Raw genomic sequence first — 20986 nt, forward strand, 5'->3', positions numbered from 1 at the left:
TCGTGACATAATTCGCCGAATGTTCGATAAGGGAGGTTGGTTCGAGCATCGATCAATTCGCCACGTATTTTCATCCCTGTCGAAAATTGGACGAGGATGAAGAGACAAACGGCAATAACCGCGACCACGACATCGATTACGATTATCGTTCGTGGCTGTCGCGATTTTATTAGCGAATGCGCGTGCAAAACGTGAAACCAGTTTCTCTCCGTAGGAAGGTTTGATACCGATACGCGGCAATATTTCTACAAGGTAATACACTTAACGCGATGCGAGATCAGCCACAAAAAGCACGGTTAATGCAATAATGCTACGATTAAGGTGATTATTCGGACGCGTTCATACAAATTCTCGCAAGTACCATCTTCGAACGACCCTTTACCTCCGTTCGGGAAATGCTATCGATAATAACGATCTAAACCTACCGTTTTCGCAGAAGCAGGCGCGAACGAAAAAACCGTCGTACGATCTACCGCCAAAAATGTCGAGGTTATCGGTTTCCTCTCTGGCGAACAAAACGAAACGAATTCCGGCAGGCGCGTGCACACCACCGAAACGCGCGTCGAAACGCTCCACTCGACGGTATCAACGCGCGAACGCGGCCATAATGCACGCTCACGTAAGGTACAGCCGAGTTCTTCATTATCGTCAGGGGTCTAAATTGCGTGGGCGTACCTATACCTTGGTACACGTTACTTACCTTGATGTACTATACCCAGTACCTGTACGCACACGTTCGTACAGAAACGTACGGACGCGCGTTCGTTTGGTACGCGTACACGTCTGCAGCCACAGGTTCGAGCGGCGAACGAAGCCGAACTCGGTCGAAACAGGCCGAACGCCTGGAAGCCGGTTGTCGCGCTCCTCGCCAGATGCGACGTCGAGTCAGTACCGCGTCAGTCCTCTAGCGGAATTGGTCAGTGATCTGTGTCAGAGCAGGGCCAGTCGTCACTCTCCTTTTCTCCCTGCCGGTTACTCCGTCTCTTTTTCCACGTATTTTCGTTCGGCTCACGTCGAAATACAAAACGGTGATTTCACGTGATTTCCTCGTATTTGTCGCCTCGAATCGCGCGGACGCATCCCCGTTTCGTGGTTGGAAACCAACACATATACGCCCGGTATCTGCGTACGTACAGCCGAAGAGTTAGATACATGTATATATAGATATACATACGTACAGTAGATATACGGTAATACAGTGCCACAGTGGAGTTACCAGTGGGGAAAACAAAAATTAGTTTGCAAGCGGACGTGCCTCACGGCGACCGTCGTTCACCACGTTCTGGATCGGAGGCAGTGGCAGCAGGTGAGTGGAAAGTTTTAGTAGGATATCGTTTTCGTAGCGACGCGACGTGTCCACTGGACCTTAAGTCCCGCAGGGCCAGTTTACTTCATCGGGTTTCTCGGAACTTTTGGCGATTAATAGGGTAACGGAACTTTCCGCGTTCGATCGAGAAAACTGTACGTATTTCTGTTCGAGGTTGAGTGATTGTACGTCCTGGAGACCGATCGTGTTTTTATTACTCGATCTGTTAAAGGTTGTCGTACGCTAGATAGATTCGTAATTACACGGTTATTGATATCGCGGATTAATATTTTACTGAAAGAATCGAATCGACGTCGCGGCGATTAAACGGTTAAAGTTTATTTCGTGGTCGGACAAATGGCGTCCAATTTGCATCGAAAGTAATTTTCGTAACGTAGCTTGTAAATAAACAACGCGCGTTAATTTCCGTCGTTATTACGATCAACACCCCAAAACGTATTTACGTCTTACGATTACATTCATTGTGAAATACGCGTTCAAAGAAAACACGCGTTCTTCTGTTTACTACGTAGAATTATTACTCGGCTGTAGAAAAACATTTCGACTATCGTAGCGATGTTTACCATTCACGAACGAGACGCGCGGTAATCTGTTCCTTCACCGCTGCTCGTATACATTTCGAAGCAAAAACGAACCTCGAAGTTCCCTTCTGTCTTGACGTGCTCCGAAACGTTCTACGCGCTCCATTTGTTAGCATCGTCTGAAAAAATGGCGGTCAAAGGGGCAGGGAGTTCTCCCGCAAGGTGATCGTAAACCGAGACTGGCGAGCCATCGTTCTCCTCTTCTTCGTCTCTCGTCTTTTTTCCCCTTTTTTTCCTGATCCCTTACCGTTAGTGGTTCGCCCTAAGGACGAGCAGCGTGTCGATCGGCGTCGAAATTTATACTCTCGAATAGCTGCATTCTACAGTACCTGTATTCTCGAACGTCCGTGTTATCGAGAGTACCTCGGTTCACCGAAGTAATCTCGGCTTCAGAATACTCCAACATTTCCAGGAGATCTCGAATATTTGCAGTTTTGAACAAATGTTCTTCTATTAGGTTGTCCGAAGTGTTTCTTTCCTTTTATAAGGAAATAATAAATGCACAATGTTTTTTTGTTTTATATTAGTTTATTGAATTATGCACGAACATAATAATAGAAATAGAATGAAACGGATCGTAGCTAATTCAATAAAATAATACGAAACAGAAATTGTTATTCATCTATTATCATCTTACGAAACGAAAAAAACTTCTCGGACAACCTAATAAATTTGTACATATTCTGCTTAGTGCTACCATAATCGAATAATTTTGATACCAGGTATTTGATACTACGAGTACCTTTCTATATTCATTTTTACGAGACACTTCGATTCTTAATTGTCTATTCTCTCGAGCATACTAAATGCTTCTCGACACGTTAACGATGGCGTTTGTCAATCGACGTGACTAGTCTGAGTAATGAATGCCCAATTCCATTGACGAAGTAGTAACAAATTGTCATAGCTGTAGCGTAGCGAGTACGTAGTAAAGTCCTACCAGCTGTTCTAGCCGAACTTGCGTTAGCCTTATCCTTTTTTTCCAATCTTTGCCAATATTAGAATATCGTAATTACGCCTTGCTATTATTAACTGTTAATACACGGCTTGGGCCGAACTGGTTTTGCAAATCCGGATTCTCTAACGTTGCCTTGCTTGCGGTGCACCGTACGAACAGTGTGTTTGCTACCAAAGGAATCACGTAACGTACGCAAGACGCTAACGTAATATCGATATTCCTATTCGCGTATAAATATATATCCTTTGTAATTACGAAACCTCTACAGCTACGTTCGCGTATAATTTCACGCAACGAGCTCCGATCTTGGTCGAGGAAGAACGGCGAATAATATACGTTCCAGGAGTGCAACTCCTTTTCAGTTCCAAACGACCGCTTAATAGACGATCACCATTTTTCCACGGGTTTTTTCTCGCGTCCAGAAGCGGACAATGGCCCGTAAACGCGGTGCGCACGAGTGACTGCCGTCGAGGTTAAAATCGAATGTGTGTCACGTTCACCGGCCGCGTCGATTAGTAATCGGAGCGCGCGAACGGCAATTACACTTGAAAAAGTCAATGTTACGCTGGAAGGTTTCGTACGGGTTGCGCAACCACGTGTGTTCCGGGTTACGTCCGAACTACCGAGTATAATGTAACCCGCTTTCGCGGTCCTGTGAACCAGATGCAGACCCGAGCCGTATCGTATTCGCCGCTCCGAAGGGGTACTGCACCTGTAATTACCGCTTGGTTCGAGACATATGCGAGATAGCGAGGATCGAACGAATCACGCGAATAATACTTTGCGTCTAATCTCCAAATGGAATAATTTATCAAAAATAAATATCGAGAATTTTCGAGAATTTTATTTTCCAATTAGTTTTTGAGAAGATTAAGTACTAAGAAGAGCGATTAACTATTTAGATTGAGCTTTAGATTCGAATTATTTGCAACGTTTTCGTCAAGGTTTGGTAGCGCAGATATAGATATCGAGTAGATTATTGCGTTTATTTTTGTCATTATCAAACGTAGCGTGTCGTTCGTCGCTGTTTCTTTGATTTCTAGAAACTTTTTCGCGGCTTCTTCTATGCAGCTTTCGCAACGACGTACTGCAAGATATTATCAGTACAATATCTAATTATCTCTACCCAGACATTATCGTCGCTTATCTACGTAAAAATTTTGCGTAATTTTTTTCGCACATTGTTATCGCCGTACAACTTCCATCGAATTTCATAATCGCGAAGAAAAATCTACTTCTTCGTATTACTATCGCGTATATAGGATACTGTTTACCCGGACAGAATTCTTCGAAAAACGCGTACACTTCGTTTGACACGTGGGTGTAATCCGTGCGAAATTCTCCCAATAGCGAACTTGTTAATGTCACTCGATACCTAAGATGCTTCTGAAATGGCGCTAGTAAATGCCAGCGTGCCACCTAGACTGTCCGCGATTCTTCACAGACTGTTCCATGGGGGACGTTTTGAAATAACGATAGCACAACGACTCGAGATTTCTATTGACGCCAGAGAAAGAGTATACCGAGAGAAATAGAGAGAGAGAGAGAGAGAGAGAGAGAGAGAGAGAGAGAGAGAGAGAGAGAGAGAGAAAAGAGCGGAGTGGTGGTGTGAGCCAGCGGTGATCGCTCGAAGCGAGTCGTGGGGACTGAATGTCATGGCGCGATAGGTGCCGCACAATGCGCCTCCCGACGTCGGCATTAAGCATTATATGCGTAATTTACGAAGGTTATTTACTATACAATTAGATATCCCCGCGCCACGTATTACGCGCGCAGGTACACGCGGCTGGGCCCTCGCCACGCATCTTGCATGGTAATGGTCCCGCGAGTCCCATCAGCGGCGAACGGGCCAGAGAGAAATCCCTCAGTTTTTCTACCGACGTAGCCGGCATAATATACGATACATACGGTGTAACGAGGTATGTAATGGGTAATAATGCGTAATGATATAATGCGTACATTCCGCGTCGTACGTTTGCTATAACAAACATTGTTAGCGTAGACGGTGCGGCTAGGTTCCCTGACCGTAAAAGGGCCCGTGGTCCTACTCGGTGATTCTTCGAACGGCCCTTGATGATGCGCCTCTCCATCGTTCTTGTAATACTCGGCCTGCGTGGAAGAGGGCACGCGTACCGGTCTCACCCCGGAGGATCTCTAATTCCAGATACAAATAGGACGATCGTTTGTTCCGTCGTCGTTCTTTCTCTTGCTTTTACCGCGGGCATCTCGTACCTTCAAGTAGCATCAGCCTGCTAGATAAGAAAATTGGTAGGATATTTGTATAGGGTAATGCACAATGCACACGGTGGTAGTAAGTATATCTGTCGTATTAAACTAGGTACTCGTTGCGTAGTCTTTGAACAAAAGGAAAACAGGCCGTCCAGTAGTGTCGAGCATTATCGAGGTCTATTTTAACTGCCTTGATAACGAGAAACGAATGCGATAATTAAACGTTTCTACCGCGGCTCGATATGTCGGCAGATAAGAAATCCAGTATACGGTGGTGAAGTTCAGGTAGACTTTGCGATCGAACGTTTCACAGCTCTCGGCTCTCTCTTCGCTGATTTATCTGACTCTGTTCGACCATCTTTCTCTCCATCTTCGTTTTTCCTCCTCCAAGCATACATTGTCGCTGACATTTTTCACCAGACTGTCTTCGATACACGTCTCAATAGTCGCGTACCGCTGCTTAATACCGGTGATTTGAATGCGCGCAAGGACACGGTCGCCGCGCCACTCGAAATGGCTGCCAGCTAGCCTCGTTTATTTTACACGATTCTTATCGATCTCTGTCACTCTATCACGCCAGACTTACGTCTCGGGGAAATCTTTGCTCGCAGATTTTTAGATTTTCGAAGGTCGTGACTAGAGAAATTTTACTGAATTAATTTACCCCGCGATAAGATAAGGCGCGAATAGAGATCTGTACGTGACAAGGGAGCGTGGTTCCAGCATCTCGTTTATCAATCGCCAGGCTACCGATATCGATTTCGCGAAGGTGAACAGCTTCTTTGTCCGCGTTTATCGCGGATGCAACGACCGCGAAGACACCGCGGACGTCATTTGACCGTCATTAGTCTGATTCGATCGTTTCTTCTCACGGTTAACGAGACTGAATAATCGCCGATCAAACGGTAATTAGTCTCTTTCGGTCATTTTGAGATAGGCGAGAAATTCTGAGTTTTCGCCTACTCCACTGGTACCGACGAACACGTTGCGTCGAATCAACAATCTTATTCGGTAAGACGAAGACGAAAACGGAATTTTGCGGTTCCTGCTTTCGATCTTCGTTATTTTATTATTTTACATTTAATCATTATGCCAATTGCACGTTAATTGGGACATAGATTCGGTTTGGCTGGAGGTAACGAATACCTCGAAGCTTAAACGGTTTCTCTGTTCACGAGAGCTTCCTTGATCACACGCGATTAGGTGCGAATCGTAAATTTGTCATGGCGCGACGTGTCTCGTATAAGCTTTGTCTTTAATTCCAAACGGAGAAGCGGGTTTCGCATGGAAAAATATTTCTCCTCTCAATTAGTCTGCGTTTCGTTTCCAAACGATTTTTCGGTCACGCTGCTGCTCTAATTCGACGTTTCGTTCGAAGAATTCAAAGATTCCTCGGTTCATCGAACTGTGACCAGCGACTGCGATGCTTACCGACTTTCCACGCTAGAGTAATCCCCGCGATGCGCGAATAAAACGAGTGGACTCTCGTTTTCAAGGGAGTTATCCGAACGTCGGCATCGTTTCGAGGATCTTACCAACAATAATCGTATCTTTAGGCGCTTTCTCTTTTATCTCTCTTCCGAAGCTTTCTCACCTTCGTCTCGATAAGAAGATCGAACGACGCGTAGCGGCTAACACTGTTGCTGTTTTCGACGTTGCTTCCGATTGCGACGCGGCAGGGGAAAGCCTCCCGATCGACGATAATTTATGTTGCCCGTTCGAAATAGTTTGTTAACGCTTTATGAACCGGTTCCAGCGCAACTTTGACTTGCTAATATATTACCAAGCGTGTTGCATCACCGCATCAGATTATATCGTGCTAAACACGTTACGCTCGGCGTGATTTTTCGACAGAGTGGTTTAATGCATTCTCGCTTGTGCGAGCGCAACGAGACCTGGTCCTTCTTCCTTCTTTTTTATCCGCCTCCTCGCCCCTTGTCCTCATGGCGCGATCTTCTTCTTTCACGCTGGAGGAAACACCGAGTCTGCAGCCGGGGCAAAAAGCTACTTATAGGAAGCGAGCGCGATAAAACAACGTTTTATCAGAAGCAATTACCGATCGCGCAAAACACAGGTCGTTCGAGTCGATCGTTTCTGGAATGTAAAAGACTCCACCTGTGGGAAAGTAACTCTTTGAAAGATAGACGCGTTTGTCGTATCGATAGGGATGCTAGATACGACACGTTTTTAGGACAACTTGTCGACCAGTTACGAGTAAATCGAGTCCACTAGACCGATCCAACCGGTCCAGATTAAGCAGAAACGTACTACAACAGCCAATGAACATTTTACAAATTAGCAGTATTTAAGATCTTTTTTCATTAAGAAATATGAAATTTGCATATACAGTGGAATCCCGTATGATGCGGCCAGTATATTTCGTGTTTCATTATCTATATTTTTATACCAGTTATAATTGCCATCATTTATACCGGTTACCGTGACCTTCGATCGTCGAAGAACCGGAAGATCGAGTCGTCTTCTCCGCTCGGATGCTCCTGAGAGAAGCGGACCAGCCGGTGTCTCTTCATGGCCCTCGTAAACGCCAATTACAATAATTACGATAACTGTGGCGCCTGAGCAATGCTCGTCGCTAACTCCTGTCCGCGCTCAACTATCCGTACCTGCTCCGTACTCTCTATTAATTACGTCGCTTAATTAATATTCCGGGGTGTATCGAGGGTAACGACTAGCCGATCGGGCGTGACCGGTTCACTTTGCGTTTGTTTTAACGAGCGGCGCCTCTATGCTCGTTCCTACGAGCTAGAGAGGTACTTAAGAAACATTAAGGTCGTTTATCCCTTTAACCCTTTCTCGTTACGAAATAACGATAGTTCGTTCATCGATTAACTTTCGATCCTTTAGTATCGCTGTATAGAACAAAATAGTAACGACTTTAAAATTTTTGCCAACGCGACAATCGTTATCATGCAACGAGGTAAAGGCAGCGGTGTTAGAAAATGGTCGGGTAATGAGCATTTCGTAAAAACTACTCTAGCGATGAAAAAACCACGGGATTCTTCCTGATACCGACAATTTCGTCGTTAGACGTTTGATTTAGTCTCGCACGGACATTGTAGAATCAATCTTGGTTTGGTTTTTTCGATTTGGCAAAAAAGTGCCGCGGATAGGATAGAAACGAATGCTAATATACTTGAAACCACTAGACGTCAGTGTAGCGGATACTAATTAGACGTTATGCGATGGGTTTCCGTTTCTTGGATGCTTAGACACCTTCGTAAAAAGGGTTCGAGTTGTTGAAACGCGGAACATTAGCCAGCATTAGCCAATATTCTCCACTCATCGTCACTTTCATCATCGCCAACCAACACCATCCTTTTACCGTATCCTCTCCTCGTAGTTCGTTAACTCGTTTCTTCGGTTCCACGTTGAAACTCGATCATTTACCATGTACCTACCATCGGAGACTCCTCTTTTTTTCTCTTTTCTTTTTCGCAGAAGTCGTGAACGTGTACCTTATCGTGCAACCGCCATTGGTGGATACACGAAACAAGGTATAGATCACGTTTGCAGCGCGATTCTTGTACAGTTGGACGATCGTTCCACGCAACGCTTCACGAAAGGCTTAAGTCCGAGCAGACGATAATTATCGTCCCATGCAACGGCGAAACGAGCTCAGGAAGCATGGGAGCGCATATTTTTTACGACACCACGTCGATAGACGCACGCGATTATAGGGCGAATTAATAATAATTTTGTGGCGCGGGTAAATCGGGTCTCCGGGTGTGTCGAGGACGAAATCTCACGATGGATCGTTTGCTCGTCGGACGCGCGTGAAAGAATTCCCTAGACCAAGGTGAAATGTTCGCAAGGGCAGCGATAGCGAAATTTCTCGTGAGAAACATCGAGGATATCGTCGCCTTAGCGAGAGAAATCGTCGTGCAGGATACGAGGCTTACTAAGCGAGGTTAAGAATCGTTTAAAATGTATCTTATCCGTGCGAAACTCGACTGTCGTTGATCAGGCCGAATCGAACAGTTTCTCCGGTGCAAAGTTTGTACAGGTCGTTTCACGCCCAGATCTTGACCTTTTCGCAGCCAGTTGTTTCACGAAAGTGGATAATTAGCACGTTAAAAGATGTTATCAGAGTTTTCGATTTACATGTCGACAGCGAGAGATCGCGGGAATCGAGTTAACCAGCTGAGAAAAGTCGAGGTTGGATCGTTAGATATTAGCAGTATATCAAAGTTTAACTTCGTAATTAAGATATTTTCGTTACCTCATCGATTTAATGGTCTTACATTATGAAATTTATCGGATCGATTAATCATTTGGTTACTAAATATGCCAGAAACATTTGTCTGGTATTTGTAACCTGCCGAACGTAACATAGACAGTGTAGAAACAGAAATTTCACTTCGATTAATCACTTATGATTTCATGGAGTCGCGAGTACGAACGCCTCTTTTCTACATTTATCGAGGCGATATTTACGATCTACGATAAATTATATTATCCCATCAAATTTATCAATCGTTATTTATCAATCGATTTATTCATTTTCGTATTTTGAAAAGGATCAAGCGTATTGTCAAACGGTATTCGACACTCTTGGATTTTAAAAGAAAGGCTCTACAAAATTGTCAATTTCGCTGACAGTATAGTAAATAAATGTGTCATCGGCGATCTAATGGCAAAACGATTGTGCGCGAAACAAGGTCGACGCATAATCGGCCCAATCGTGTCGACATCTTAACCACTGCCATCCAGGAATCAAATCTTCGTTCAACTTTTCCACCAACGCGAGACTACCTGGCAGCAGAGCGTGGAGTAAAACTCGCGTACGCGCGCCTAACCATTTCAATAATCCTCTCGAACGAGGAATGGTTGCGTACACCGAGTGACCCCTGTCATTTAGCCGCGGACGTAATCCACGAGCTCGGGGACTCGTTTCAGGCTGTCTGAGATTTCACGGCGCACAATGGAGGCTCGTTGCTTGTTTCTTAGCTCTGCAGGCGAAAGACTTAGGGGCTCTCGTTGCCCCCGTTTCATTTTCACGTTGTTCACAGCGGCAATTCTAGCCGTTTGACACAATGGCGCGGCTCTCGCTCGTGTAACGACCTTCGCGAATAATAGCTGTTGCGGCTCGCTCCTATCTACGCGTCCAATTTCAAACGCAATGGTAAAACATCTACGACGGGGATAATTCGCTGAAACTTCTCTTCTTTGTCTTCCCCCGAACGAAAGTCGAAGAAATATACAGCGAGGTACGAAAGTAGAGGGCCGTCGAATAGATTTTACACGTCCTGTTTCGGAAACAGCAGCTCCATTCCAGAAGCTTCAGTACGCATAAGTTCGTCGTTTTAAATAGAGAAATGTGTCGAATGTTGCGAAGAATTGAATTTTATAGTAGAAATACCAGTAAGAAAGCAAACTATCCCTAAACACCCTGTATACCTGATTATACGCAATTTCAAAGGGAACGACGGTATGGGGCTGGTTTCTTATTTCGTTGCGCTTCCAAGGATGGAATTGTTATAAATTATTGTTATTAAACACAGAGGGCGTAGTGAAAAAAAAAACGAGCGCGAGTGGTGCGCGTGTTAATAAAACGAGCAGATGAATTCCTCGCCTGTTTAGGACAACGTTTATTGCCTCGTTCGCCGCGAGAAACGCGCATTACCATGGGTTCATGGGCATAAACTAGCCTCGATAACCGGCGATGATTGTGCGTCCGATTCCGTATTGCGAGCTTAAACTTCGTTGTTCGAGGCCTGTTGGATTAAAATCTTCCTTGTTCGTCCTGGCAGGAATTCCCGTTTAATGGTCATTGCAAAGGAATCTTATGGTCGATTGGATACGATCGACAATTTCGAGAGGGAATGCGGGCTACGCGCGTTCACCACTCTGCGCTAGTTTTTGTGTCTAGGTTAAAAAACGGTATCGCGTGCTAATTTCCCTGTTAGAAACTCTGAGACGAGTGCGTTGAGTCAGTTTAGATCGATCGCGCGAGCTTCTTAGCCGGTTTCCAGAAAGTTTCCAGCAATGTATCATATAGAGGAACTAGTTTGAAGTTTGACGTTATTTACGGTATAATAACTTTAAGAACTAGGTGACCCGTATTAGCCCAAGTTTTCTTATTTATAGCGTAAGTTTGCTTATTTTAGCATTCGATATTCCACAGGACAATTAACGCACGATGAGTAGCGAAACCGGGTTACCGCAAAATTCGAATAATTTATTCAAATCTAATTACTATATTCGCCCATTGTCAACTTAAGTAGAATATCATTGGTCGCAGAATTCACACACGTCTGGCCATCATAAAAGTAGCGATTAACCTTCGATTAACCTCGGAAGACCTCAACCCACAGTTCATTACTGACCCAGATCGCCTAGAACTCCTGGAATACCATTCCCACACATGTTGAACGGATCACGAGTCTGACACGTTCGCTGATCTCGTGCCCATTCGTCTAGGCAGAAAACGAAGCCTTGTCCGGTTCCTAGAAGGCGAAAAAGGATCGGAAAGGATCAGAGGCTGGCGTATCGAGCTGCTAAATTAAACGGTTCGTCGCGGATCGGTCTGTTCGGAACCGCTCGTTCGATTATATCTACGCGGTCCCAGGGGAGAGTTATAAGGCTACACAAAGGATCCTGACAGGAGCACCACGAGCCCGGTGAAATGCGCGCAGAAAAGAAGAACGCAACGAAGGACGAACACACTCGGCTTGATCTACGAGGTAGGCTGGGTGGCCAGGTCCAAATGCGCCTTTTGTTCGGCCGCAATAAAAAATACTCGATAGATCCGGTAAGAACGTTATGGCCTTCTGCTTGAAAATTATGTCTGTTATTAAGCGAAGAATTATACACCTCGTGCAGTTTCATTCGTCTTAATCTCTCGTCCAACGAAATCACGAATTGCGATTAAAGGAACGTGCGTGAACCAAGTGGCGCGCGATCAATTTCGAAGAGTCGAGTAGATACACTCGAGATATATTTTAGCGATTTAGTGTGACGTTGAGCGTGCGAGGCAGTTTGACCTCTCAGTAAGTTTTTCGATCAGTCGTTAGTCGATTCGATATGTCGCACGCGCTCGTTTCCCTCGCACGACCATACATATGTAACAACGATTTAACAATGAGACGTAAGAGGCAAGCGGTGGCCGGGAAGTGTTACAAGTACAGCCTGTTGCACATTGTATGCCTCTTCGTGGCATACTGAACGGATACCCGTTATACTCGTTTCAAAGATTTAAGCGTTTTGCGCAATCGGTCGTGTGGTGTGTCTCTCTCTCCCACACGTACATACGTACACGGATAATACGAACCCACCACACGTACCAACCAATGCGACACACTTTCCTGCGCTCGCGATAGAATCCCGAGCAACGTGTTGTTGACCTATCGCGTGTAAGCGAGAACGTGGAAAAACCGTTTTGAAGGCTGCACGGGAACCACTCGACGTCGAAATTCTCGTCCAACTATCCATCGATCCCTTTGATCGATCGTGCGCCGGCTAATGTCGATGCTATCCACTCTTCTAACGAGGGATAAGAGATCGTCCCGCGAGAATGATAGCTTTCCGATGTTCTTCTTCTGGTCGATCTACTCGACAGTTTTAAATTCGTAATTTTTAATTTGTCGGTTAAGGAAGAGTTTACGTAAGAGTTACAACGAAGGGAGTAAAGTATGTCGCGAGAAGAATCAACGCGTTCCATGAAACCTTTTACTCCGATCTTGTCCGTTGATTCTTCGTCGGATTTATAGATCGAAAAAATCTCCAAGAAACTAGTAAAAATATATATACGATGCTTGTTTCCTTGCGTCAGCTTGTTAGCCAGCGAGTTTAGCGATCTTCGCTCATAAATCATTGTCATAAGAAACCGAACTAAGGATCTGTCTCGTTTTTTTGCACGGGTTTCCAAACAGTTACAAAATACAGTGTCTGGATGCAGCGGGTTAATTACTCGTACGCTACGTATTGTCGTCGTTTGTATTACAGCCGACTCTTTACTTTCGTCGTTGTTTTCGATAAAGCATCGTCATCGTTCGGATTAAGAACTTGAATATTATCTGGCAATATTATCAGAGCGATTAATCACGAAGGTTTATTTTATCACAACGCATCTCGTACAACGACGAATTAATAACGATTTTGTTGACTCAAGCATTTTCTCTCGTCGATAACTCGGGCGAAATTTCCACTCCGTATCGAAGTTCGACCGTTGTAACTACCAGAGAGGAGAGACGACAGTTTCGCGCGTGTTCGATTAATAATTCTTTATCGAACAGATGTTTCGACACGTCAGACATGCAACCGGGCAATCCATCAACGTTGCCGACATAGCAGGAAGCTGACCTGAAAAGCTCGGTGCCGCTTGTTGCATACTATCTTCATTATGTCACGAGTGCCAAGAGTCCGCGTTACACTCGAAGAAATATGTCCCGGCCGATTTCGTTGTCTACAAATGACTGTCGCCTCGTTGCGACACCGTCGATCGATCGACGTCGATCCCGTGATCTCGATCGAATCAACGAGATCTCTCGTCCAGCCTCCCGACACTTTATCCTATCCGAACTACGTGTAATCGATACATCGATTTACAATTTCCATCTTAGTGTAGTAAAATATTGAACGCTATAAACATTGCTATTCGCGTAAGCTGGTGAGCTTCTGACGAAATTGCTTCTTTACATATTTTACCGAATCCTTGTCTTTTTTCCTCGTTTCTCTCGCTTCAGTGAAATGGAAAAGGGAGAAGTTTAAGTAAGAGAAATCGATAGCGGAACGATAGGAAATCGGTGGCTGGTGAATATCGGTTCGACGGGGGTAACGCTCTACTTGCCGAGAAATGTCAACCGCATTCTGCAACGGCGACCAGCCAGTCAGAACATTCGCCGGCTAACGTTTTCTTGCGCGCCTACGTTCCTCCTTTGATTCCCTATTGTTCGCGTCGGATGATATCCTGAAACGTGTTTCACCGGCAAACGTGCACGGAGACACCGAGAGCGTGGAGAATATGCATATTTAGTCGCGCGGCTCATGCCTCTGGCTCGATCGGGTTACCAGCCGCGAAACCCTCTCCGTGCCTGTCGCTCCTAGACGATGCCCGTTCCTTGTCTCTCCTCTATCTATCGAACGTACCAGTTGTAAAAGGAAGAGGGGCACCGAGACCACGCGGGAAAGTGATCTCGCGTACTTTATGGTAATATGTTCGCGCTGAACTTTGTACTTTTCTTTCCAGATGTTGCACGTCGAGATACGGATCTCGAGAATCTTTCTTCCATATTACATCTTCCTTATTTGGACAATTTCGTGTTTTATTCCGTTATTCGACGATACGATACGATACCGTGACTTTTAACGAAGAAAAGTAGGGCTACGCGTATAACACTAATTCGCGAACATAGAAGCGTAGAATGCACGGATAGTTTTATGTTACAATATCGAGAATTTGAACGTTAAGACGTAGAAGCACGTGCATCATCCCCATCGAAATACCAACTGAGCCGATACCAACGAAAGAAGATAGACGTTTGCGTAAAAACCCACGTACCGGTAATAAGGATCATTATACACATAAGAATATTCGCCACGGACAATTTCGAGGGAGGGCCGATATAAATTACGAGTGCATGGCGAAAACGGCAACGCGTCCATGTAGTATATGCGCCTCTTGTAAAAACGAGACACGACCGACACGCACTCTCTCCGCACCGCGGTTGGATATGCAACGGGCCACGATCGTTCGTGTATCGTACTGCGAAATAACACTTGGCTAACGATCGACGCTAATGGCGAAGGAGGAAAGAATATTAAGCGTCTCGTTGCGTGGGAGTAACTCTCGCTTTTGCTGGAAACGAAGACCAATCGGGGGAAGTTGGAACGATCGGCCGTCGGTCGTTTACGGACGAAGATCCTTCGCGACCCTTAAGAGAAACACGAGAAGATGTTCTCGATCTATCTCTGGTCGTCGTCCACGCACCGGCTATCGATAATAGTTACGTCTGTAACGTTTGTAGGTATCCTTACATCGGAGATAAGTAAAAGGAAATAGGATAGTAAAACTTGGCCGTCTGCTTTAAGCATGATCAATTAAGATATCCTTGTGTGTGTATCGCGTAATATACATATTCATGCTGTACGCGTTTCGACGTTGTCCTTTTGTAAGTGCAGCGTAAAAGTTATGTAAATGCAACAGTGTTGCAGAACGTGTAAGTGCGGTAATTTGTATATCTCTTTGCCAACCACGACATAAATCGGAAATACAAAGAAAATTTTCACGATACGGAAAGCAAATATACGTAGAAGTTTCCAGACTTGTGTTTGATCTTCACCGTTTCCTAAACTAATCGTTCGCCTCGTAGCTAACGCAGTAGCGCGCTTATCGCGCCAGATTCGACGCGTCATTAACCCAGTTGCTCGATACGAATGCTAATTACGATCACAAGGAGGATCTGGCATGGCGTCGTGTATCGTCGCGGACAGAGAACCGTTTCCACGCATTCAGCTCCGCTTTTGGTCTAATACAACGATTCGCGGCCTGGTATCGCGCTACAGATGCGACGCGATAACCACGACACGCGTGCACCCGTATTCGCACACAAATGCAGAAACGCAGAAGCAACGGGCGTCGGCAACGATAAAACGAGAAGAATTCTGTTTAACCGCGTTCTATTTCTCTCGTTTACTCTCTCGGTCCCGTCTCTTTCGTGGCACGTGAATGAACGCCAGCGCCCCAGCCGGAAGTAGGTTACTGTTACGTCATACGCGCGCGTTCGCGCTCACCCAGTATGCACCGTACCACGAGGGATAGTTTCGCGCTCATATTAGATCAGATTCTGCCGATAGACCGGCTTGGAGAAAGTAATTAGAGAGAAAGAGAGATCGCCAGGTGAGATGCGGCCGCTGTTTCCGCTCTGCTAAATTCAAGGTTACCCATTGTCGGGATCCAAGAGCATCCGAGCCTTGTTCTCCGCGTTCTCTGCCGCGTTCTTCGCCTCCTATCTATCCTGGACGTGTGATAAGCGGCAAATATTACGACCTTGCGAAGGATCATCGTTAGAGCGTTACGCTAGCGAGTCTTTGACAAAGTACGTGACTTTTTGTAGCGTATAGATCGGGCGTTGGAAGCGTGGGTTGAAGATTGACGGGGGTTTCGCGGTATTGTCATTGGACCAGTTTGTCTTACTTGCGAATAGAGTTGGTTGATTAAGTCGCTTATCGGCTATTCGAGATCTTGTATCGAGATGAAGATAGAGATGGCGATAAGGGACGAGAGCACAGAGTTACGAATCCGTCGGTTTTCATATTCTTTTTCTCGTCCTTGTAGATAACTTTTTTTTATTATATGAAAAATTGAATATCTTCTATATTATATATATATTTTGTTGTTTCTAAGTTGATAATAATTATCGAATAAAAGTTGGCGCCTCGAGATAGGTTTGCAACGTGGATTGAGTAGAAGCAAAGGAACAATGCGCCGTCAGGTGAACGATACGAGGTTTGTCGCGCGGACTCGATTGGATTTGGGAGTAACCAGGAGGAATTTAAACGGGCGTGTAGGCGACAGTGAAAGCAGCGTTACTTAATACTCGTATCGGTGCTCGTAAATAACAAAGGCCGCCTGTTCAACTGGACCGGCCGACTTTTGTCGTGCCAGCGTACGTTTAAGGCGGGCAGTCACGGGAACTGAAAAAAGTCTCGCGGCTCGCGAGCACGAGAACGAAAGTCGAAGAGACAAATTGCGGCCGCTGATCAACACGCGTTCGCCTTTTTCTACCCGCGAGCAGACGGATTCGTCCTTTTGCCGACAATCTTGCCGGATAAGATTGCGTCTCGTTCAGGGTGGTTCGTATTCCGATATTCGCGGACCGAGATAATTTTCCTTTTGCTCGCTAACGAGACGACAAGATCTACCGATACGGAAAGATTCGTCATTGTGCTAAACCTGTATGGCAATACGACGGAATAACTATAATACCGCTGCGATACCAACGATGGGATAAAAAAAGAGGAAAGATAGAACCCACGACGATATTTCAAAAGTTTATTAAGCTCGTTAGGTATTCCCATTTCTTTAGCACGCGAATCTTTTTCATCGCGTTCTTCCATCGAACAGCGAGACTAATTATCCAATAACAAACCATAAAAATTAGAGCAGAAGTCTCGTAACCCTTGTTTCTTATTATACCAATTACCTCATTATCCTCGACCTAATATTCCAGCAACTGTCACGCATTTATTAACCTAAAAGCGTTTCGAACGCGATACATTCGACACGCAGTCGACCGACCAACCGCCTCTTTTTTTCTCCGTACAATGGATCGAACTCGAAGGCTCCAAACAAAGCGGCTGGTGTTTGATTAATGGAGCGGCCGCGTTAAGAAGAAACGGATTAAGTTCCAGGAGAAATAATTAATTTCTTTCCGTCGGAGCATCTGCCCCGGACGCACGATGCTCGTTTAATCAGGATCATCAGGAGGCACGACCTTCGTTGCGCGAGGATGGCTCATTAATAAAAAGAAGGCGCCGCATGGCACGCATTTCCACGCCGATCCCCGTCTATGGCGCCGTGTAAATCGACGGGCCCGCGTGCTCTTGCCAGGCCCGAGGGGACAGCTTTCAAGGCTGCGACCGATCATCCTCTTTTTCCTCTTCGTTTCCTCCTGTCCTGCCCTGTTCCACGGCCAAAGAAAACGCGAATGCGTGCCACGGATACGGCAGATTGCACCAACTCGCTCGTTTTTCCATTCGCCTGAAAAGCGCCAACAGGCTGGAACTCAGAGGTCGGAACGGAAGAGCCGAGTTTTCCCTATGCTGGAATACCAAGCCCCGTTTCCGTTCCCAGTGAGCATGACGCGAGATTTTCATCTTTTCCGACTCCATGTTGGGAATCTTCCTTCGATTAAGTTTCTCGCGTGGGAGGATAGCTTTTGTCGTTTGTCGTTGTCGGCCTTTCAGCCGTTTTATCTCAAGCGTAGATTATCCTAATGTTAAGGATACAGTGTGGAATATACAATTTTACAAGAAACTTATGCACGTTTAACGAGATGGTACACAATACCATCGCACGAACCAATTACCTTAAATTAAGTTCGCAGTATAAATAATATCGGGAAGTTGGCAGTGACGTTTGCTTAGTATAGAAGATTTAGTTTAACTTAGTTAGCTAGCAGTAGTTTAAATCGTCCGATTCAACCATCTTTAAAAGCTACTCTTTAAATACTCTCTGTATTTTGCGTAACGAGATTCAGGAATCTGTCAGGAGAACTGGCCACGTAAACATGGTCTTTGGACAGGAGATTGATCGGGGTTGGTCGATTTCCGATCGACAGTCGAGGTCTGCCTCGCGGCGTTGCATTCGTCTGCGATGGTTGGCGCGTGACAAATCGAATCGAGGCCAAAGGGACGCGCGCGAGAGCGATGAATAGAGGAATAGATCTGTCGCGTTTAGGTCGATCCGGATATTTTTTCTCCCTCGGTGATACAGCGGACGTGCACGGCGGACGTGCACGGCGAACGTGCACGGCACAGCGGAGGACGACGTCCTTCTCTCGATTCTGGATCTAGATCTCTGCCGGATCTAGATACACCGGTTCACCGCGACGACGACGCTCTCCTCCGGATCGAGTCGATTTAGACACGGTCCGCGCAAAACGATCGATTGTTCCCGTTAACTCGCTTTTTGCTTTCGTTTCTTCGTAGAACTCGACGCTCGCATCCAAGTGTTTGGTTCAGCAAATTCACGAAGAATCCCGCAGGCCGAAGATTCGATTTTTTTTTATGATCCAAACGATCGTGTACATCTTGGAATTTCCCGGTTCGCGTTAGGTTTGCCGTTACGAAACACACGCAGAGAGCAACATAAAAAGTTTATGAGCATGTTAACGAGGAAACGATATTCATCGCTTTTGTCGCTTTATTCGGATAAATTCAAAATACTATAAGAGTACAAGGCTGGTAGATACGTATTCTTTATGGCTCTGTTGACTGGCGAGAAATGTCAAGGCGACAGTAACGTAACGTTCCCCTTAATAACCCGAAATATAAATAGCAGTCGTACCGCGGAGTTTCGACGTTAATTAAAATAGACAGGGACACGTAGGTCGAGCCAGTAAAGCACGAGATTCGTTTCAGGACGATTCCGCCATGTCAGAAACGTTTCGGAGGAGCACAGAGGCGCAGCTTTTTTCCCCGAAACGATTCGACGAGTCATCGTTCCGTGGCTGAAATTGCCGTTTCTCTGTAAACACGGTGATAGGTGAGAAAGAACATTCTCCATGGTTCAATCTTCCATGCGCTTCGCCGCCGATTCTTCCTGGACATTAAGCTTCAATCGTTAAGGCGGAATCAAAATGACTAATACTGTTATTTTCTCCCCCTTCGTGTTCGACCTGACGTCGAGTTTTTGAATGGAACTCGCGAGTCCACCGTCGATAAGTGGCGAGCTTTTTACGTCGTTTCCCGGCCGGTTTACAGTTTTCGTAATAACGTGGTCGATGATTTGTCAGATTGACGTTGTGAAGAAAACATGGACAATTCCCAGATTCTCGTACCTTCTCCTTCGCGTGTTTTATACCGCAAGGTACGAATAGAGAATTTCTTAAATTTATCATCGACGAACGTCTTTCGCCAGTAGAGGCAATATCGTAGCTAATCTACGAGAAGTTAATTCGATGGCAATTATTATATTTAAGTGGTTGTCAAGTTTCAAGATTCATACTTTTCGCCTACGTAATATTGCTTTATTACCAGATGTAATTTGACGAAACGCCGTGTATTACTCGCCATTGAAATTAAACCCTGTTTCGTAGAAGCGTGTAGGAAATTAAAAAAAAAAAAAAAAAAAAAGACAGCAAAGCAAACCAATAAGCGTATGTATCTGTCTAATCCATCTTGGTTGGTGTTCGCGTGGGCGTGTTGCTTCGACACCTTCCGCGATATGTGTAACGCCGTCGTGTAACCGCTGGTTTACAAGGTTACAGGCAATTCGATCCACGAGACGAGCCGGTCTTGTATCGAATCGCAATTTTCCTAGTGAATCTATCACCGAATCGTACAGTTTACGTTTGATCTACGATCTTGGTAATCGAATTAATGGCAGATTAATCGAATGGAGAAAGGTCGACGTAGAAGATACATAGGCGAGAATAATCTGGCACGCTATTACTTAATTTAGAGGATGATCCGTGAAAAATATCGTAGATCGTTGTTAGTGAGGATATATAGAATCTATATATATATATATATATATGGTCAAAGGAATTAAAAAGTGGGTCATCTCGGAGAGAGGTTTAGAAGGAAAGGAAATTGATCCATGGTTGTCGAGTCACTAATAATATACCTACTCCATTTTTCTCTTCGACCGTTCTTACATATTGGGTACAAGGATTTCTTGTCACCGATTCGAGCGATCGACCATATTTCGTTTAATATCGACACGATCGAACATGGAACGATACATCGTCGTATACGTTTCGAAGGAGATGCCTGATTTTAGTCGATAAAGCGAGGTCCATTATGAACGATTAATAGACCCGCTCAGTGGGACTTCTAATTTGTGATGCAAAAGGGAGAGTGGCGAACACCGATTGGACAATGTCCTTTAATTTCGTCATTTTTTCGCTCGATCGTGAAGTAACTGGTTACGTTTGTAACGAAACGAACACTTAGTTAGCTATAACGCGTAACATGGTTACGGCAAAGGAACGCTTAATTTACATCATAGTTGATTCAACTTCTGGCGATGTTATCGGTCACGTAATGGTATCGGAAGCTGGTGCAGCGTTATCGACCGCTGGAACGAGTAAAACGCTGTAAATCGTTCGAATTGGATTACGCTCGTTGCCGCGATCACCTTGGACGATTAGAAGATTAGAATCATCGATAGATTCCTTCGGTCGGTTTCGCCGCGTGCAAGTAGTC

At 45.2% G+C, this 20986-nt stretch overlaps 1 protein-coding gene across 1 annotated transcript in view; it reads left to right on the forward strand.

Annotated features, from left to right (window-relative positions):
• The first annotated feature begins 885 nt into the window (after positions 1-885).
• Sano (CABIT domain-containing protein serrano) overlaps positions 886-20986 on the forward strand; it is a 139272-nt gene continuing 119171 nt past the window's right edge. The window contains exon 1 of the mRNA XM_072012539.1: positions 886-1306. The gene's annotated coding sequence lies outside the window, so the exon portion shown is untranslated. The remainder of the gene's footprint in view (positions 1307-20986) is intronic.

Source organism: Bombus fervidus, chromosome 11 (assembly GCF_041682495.2).
Source record: "Bombus fervidus isolate BK054 chromosome 11, iyBomFerv1, whole genome shotgun sequence".
Lineage (NCBI taxonomy): Eukaryota > Metazoa > Arthropoda > Insecta > Hymenoptera > Apidae > Bombus > Bombus fervidus.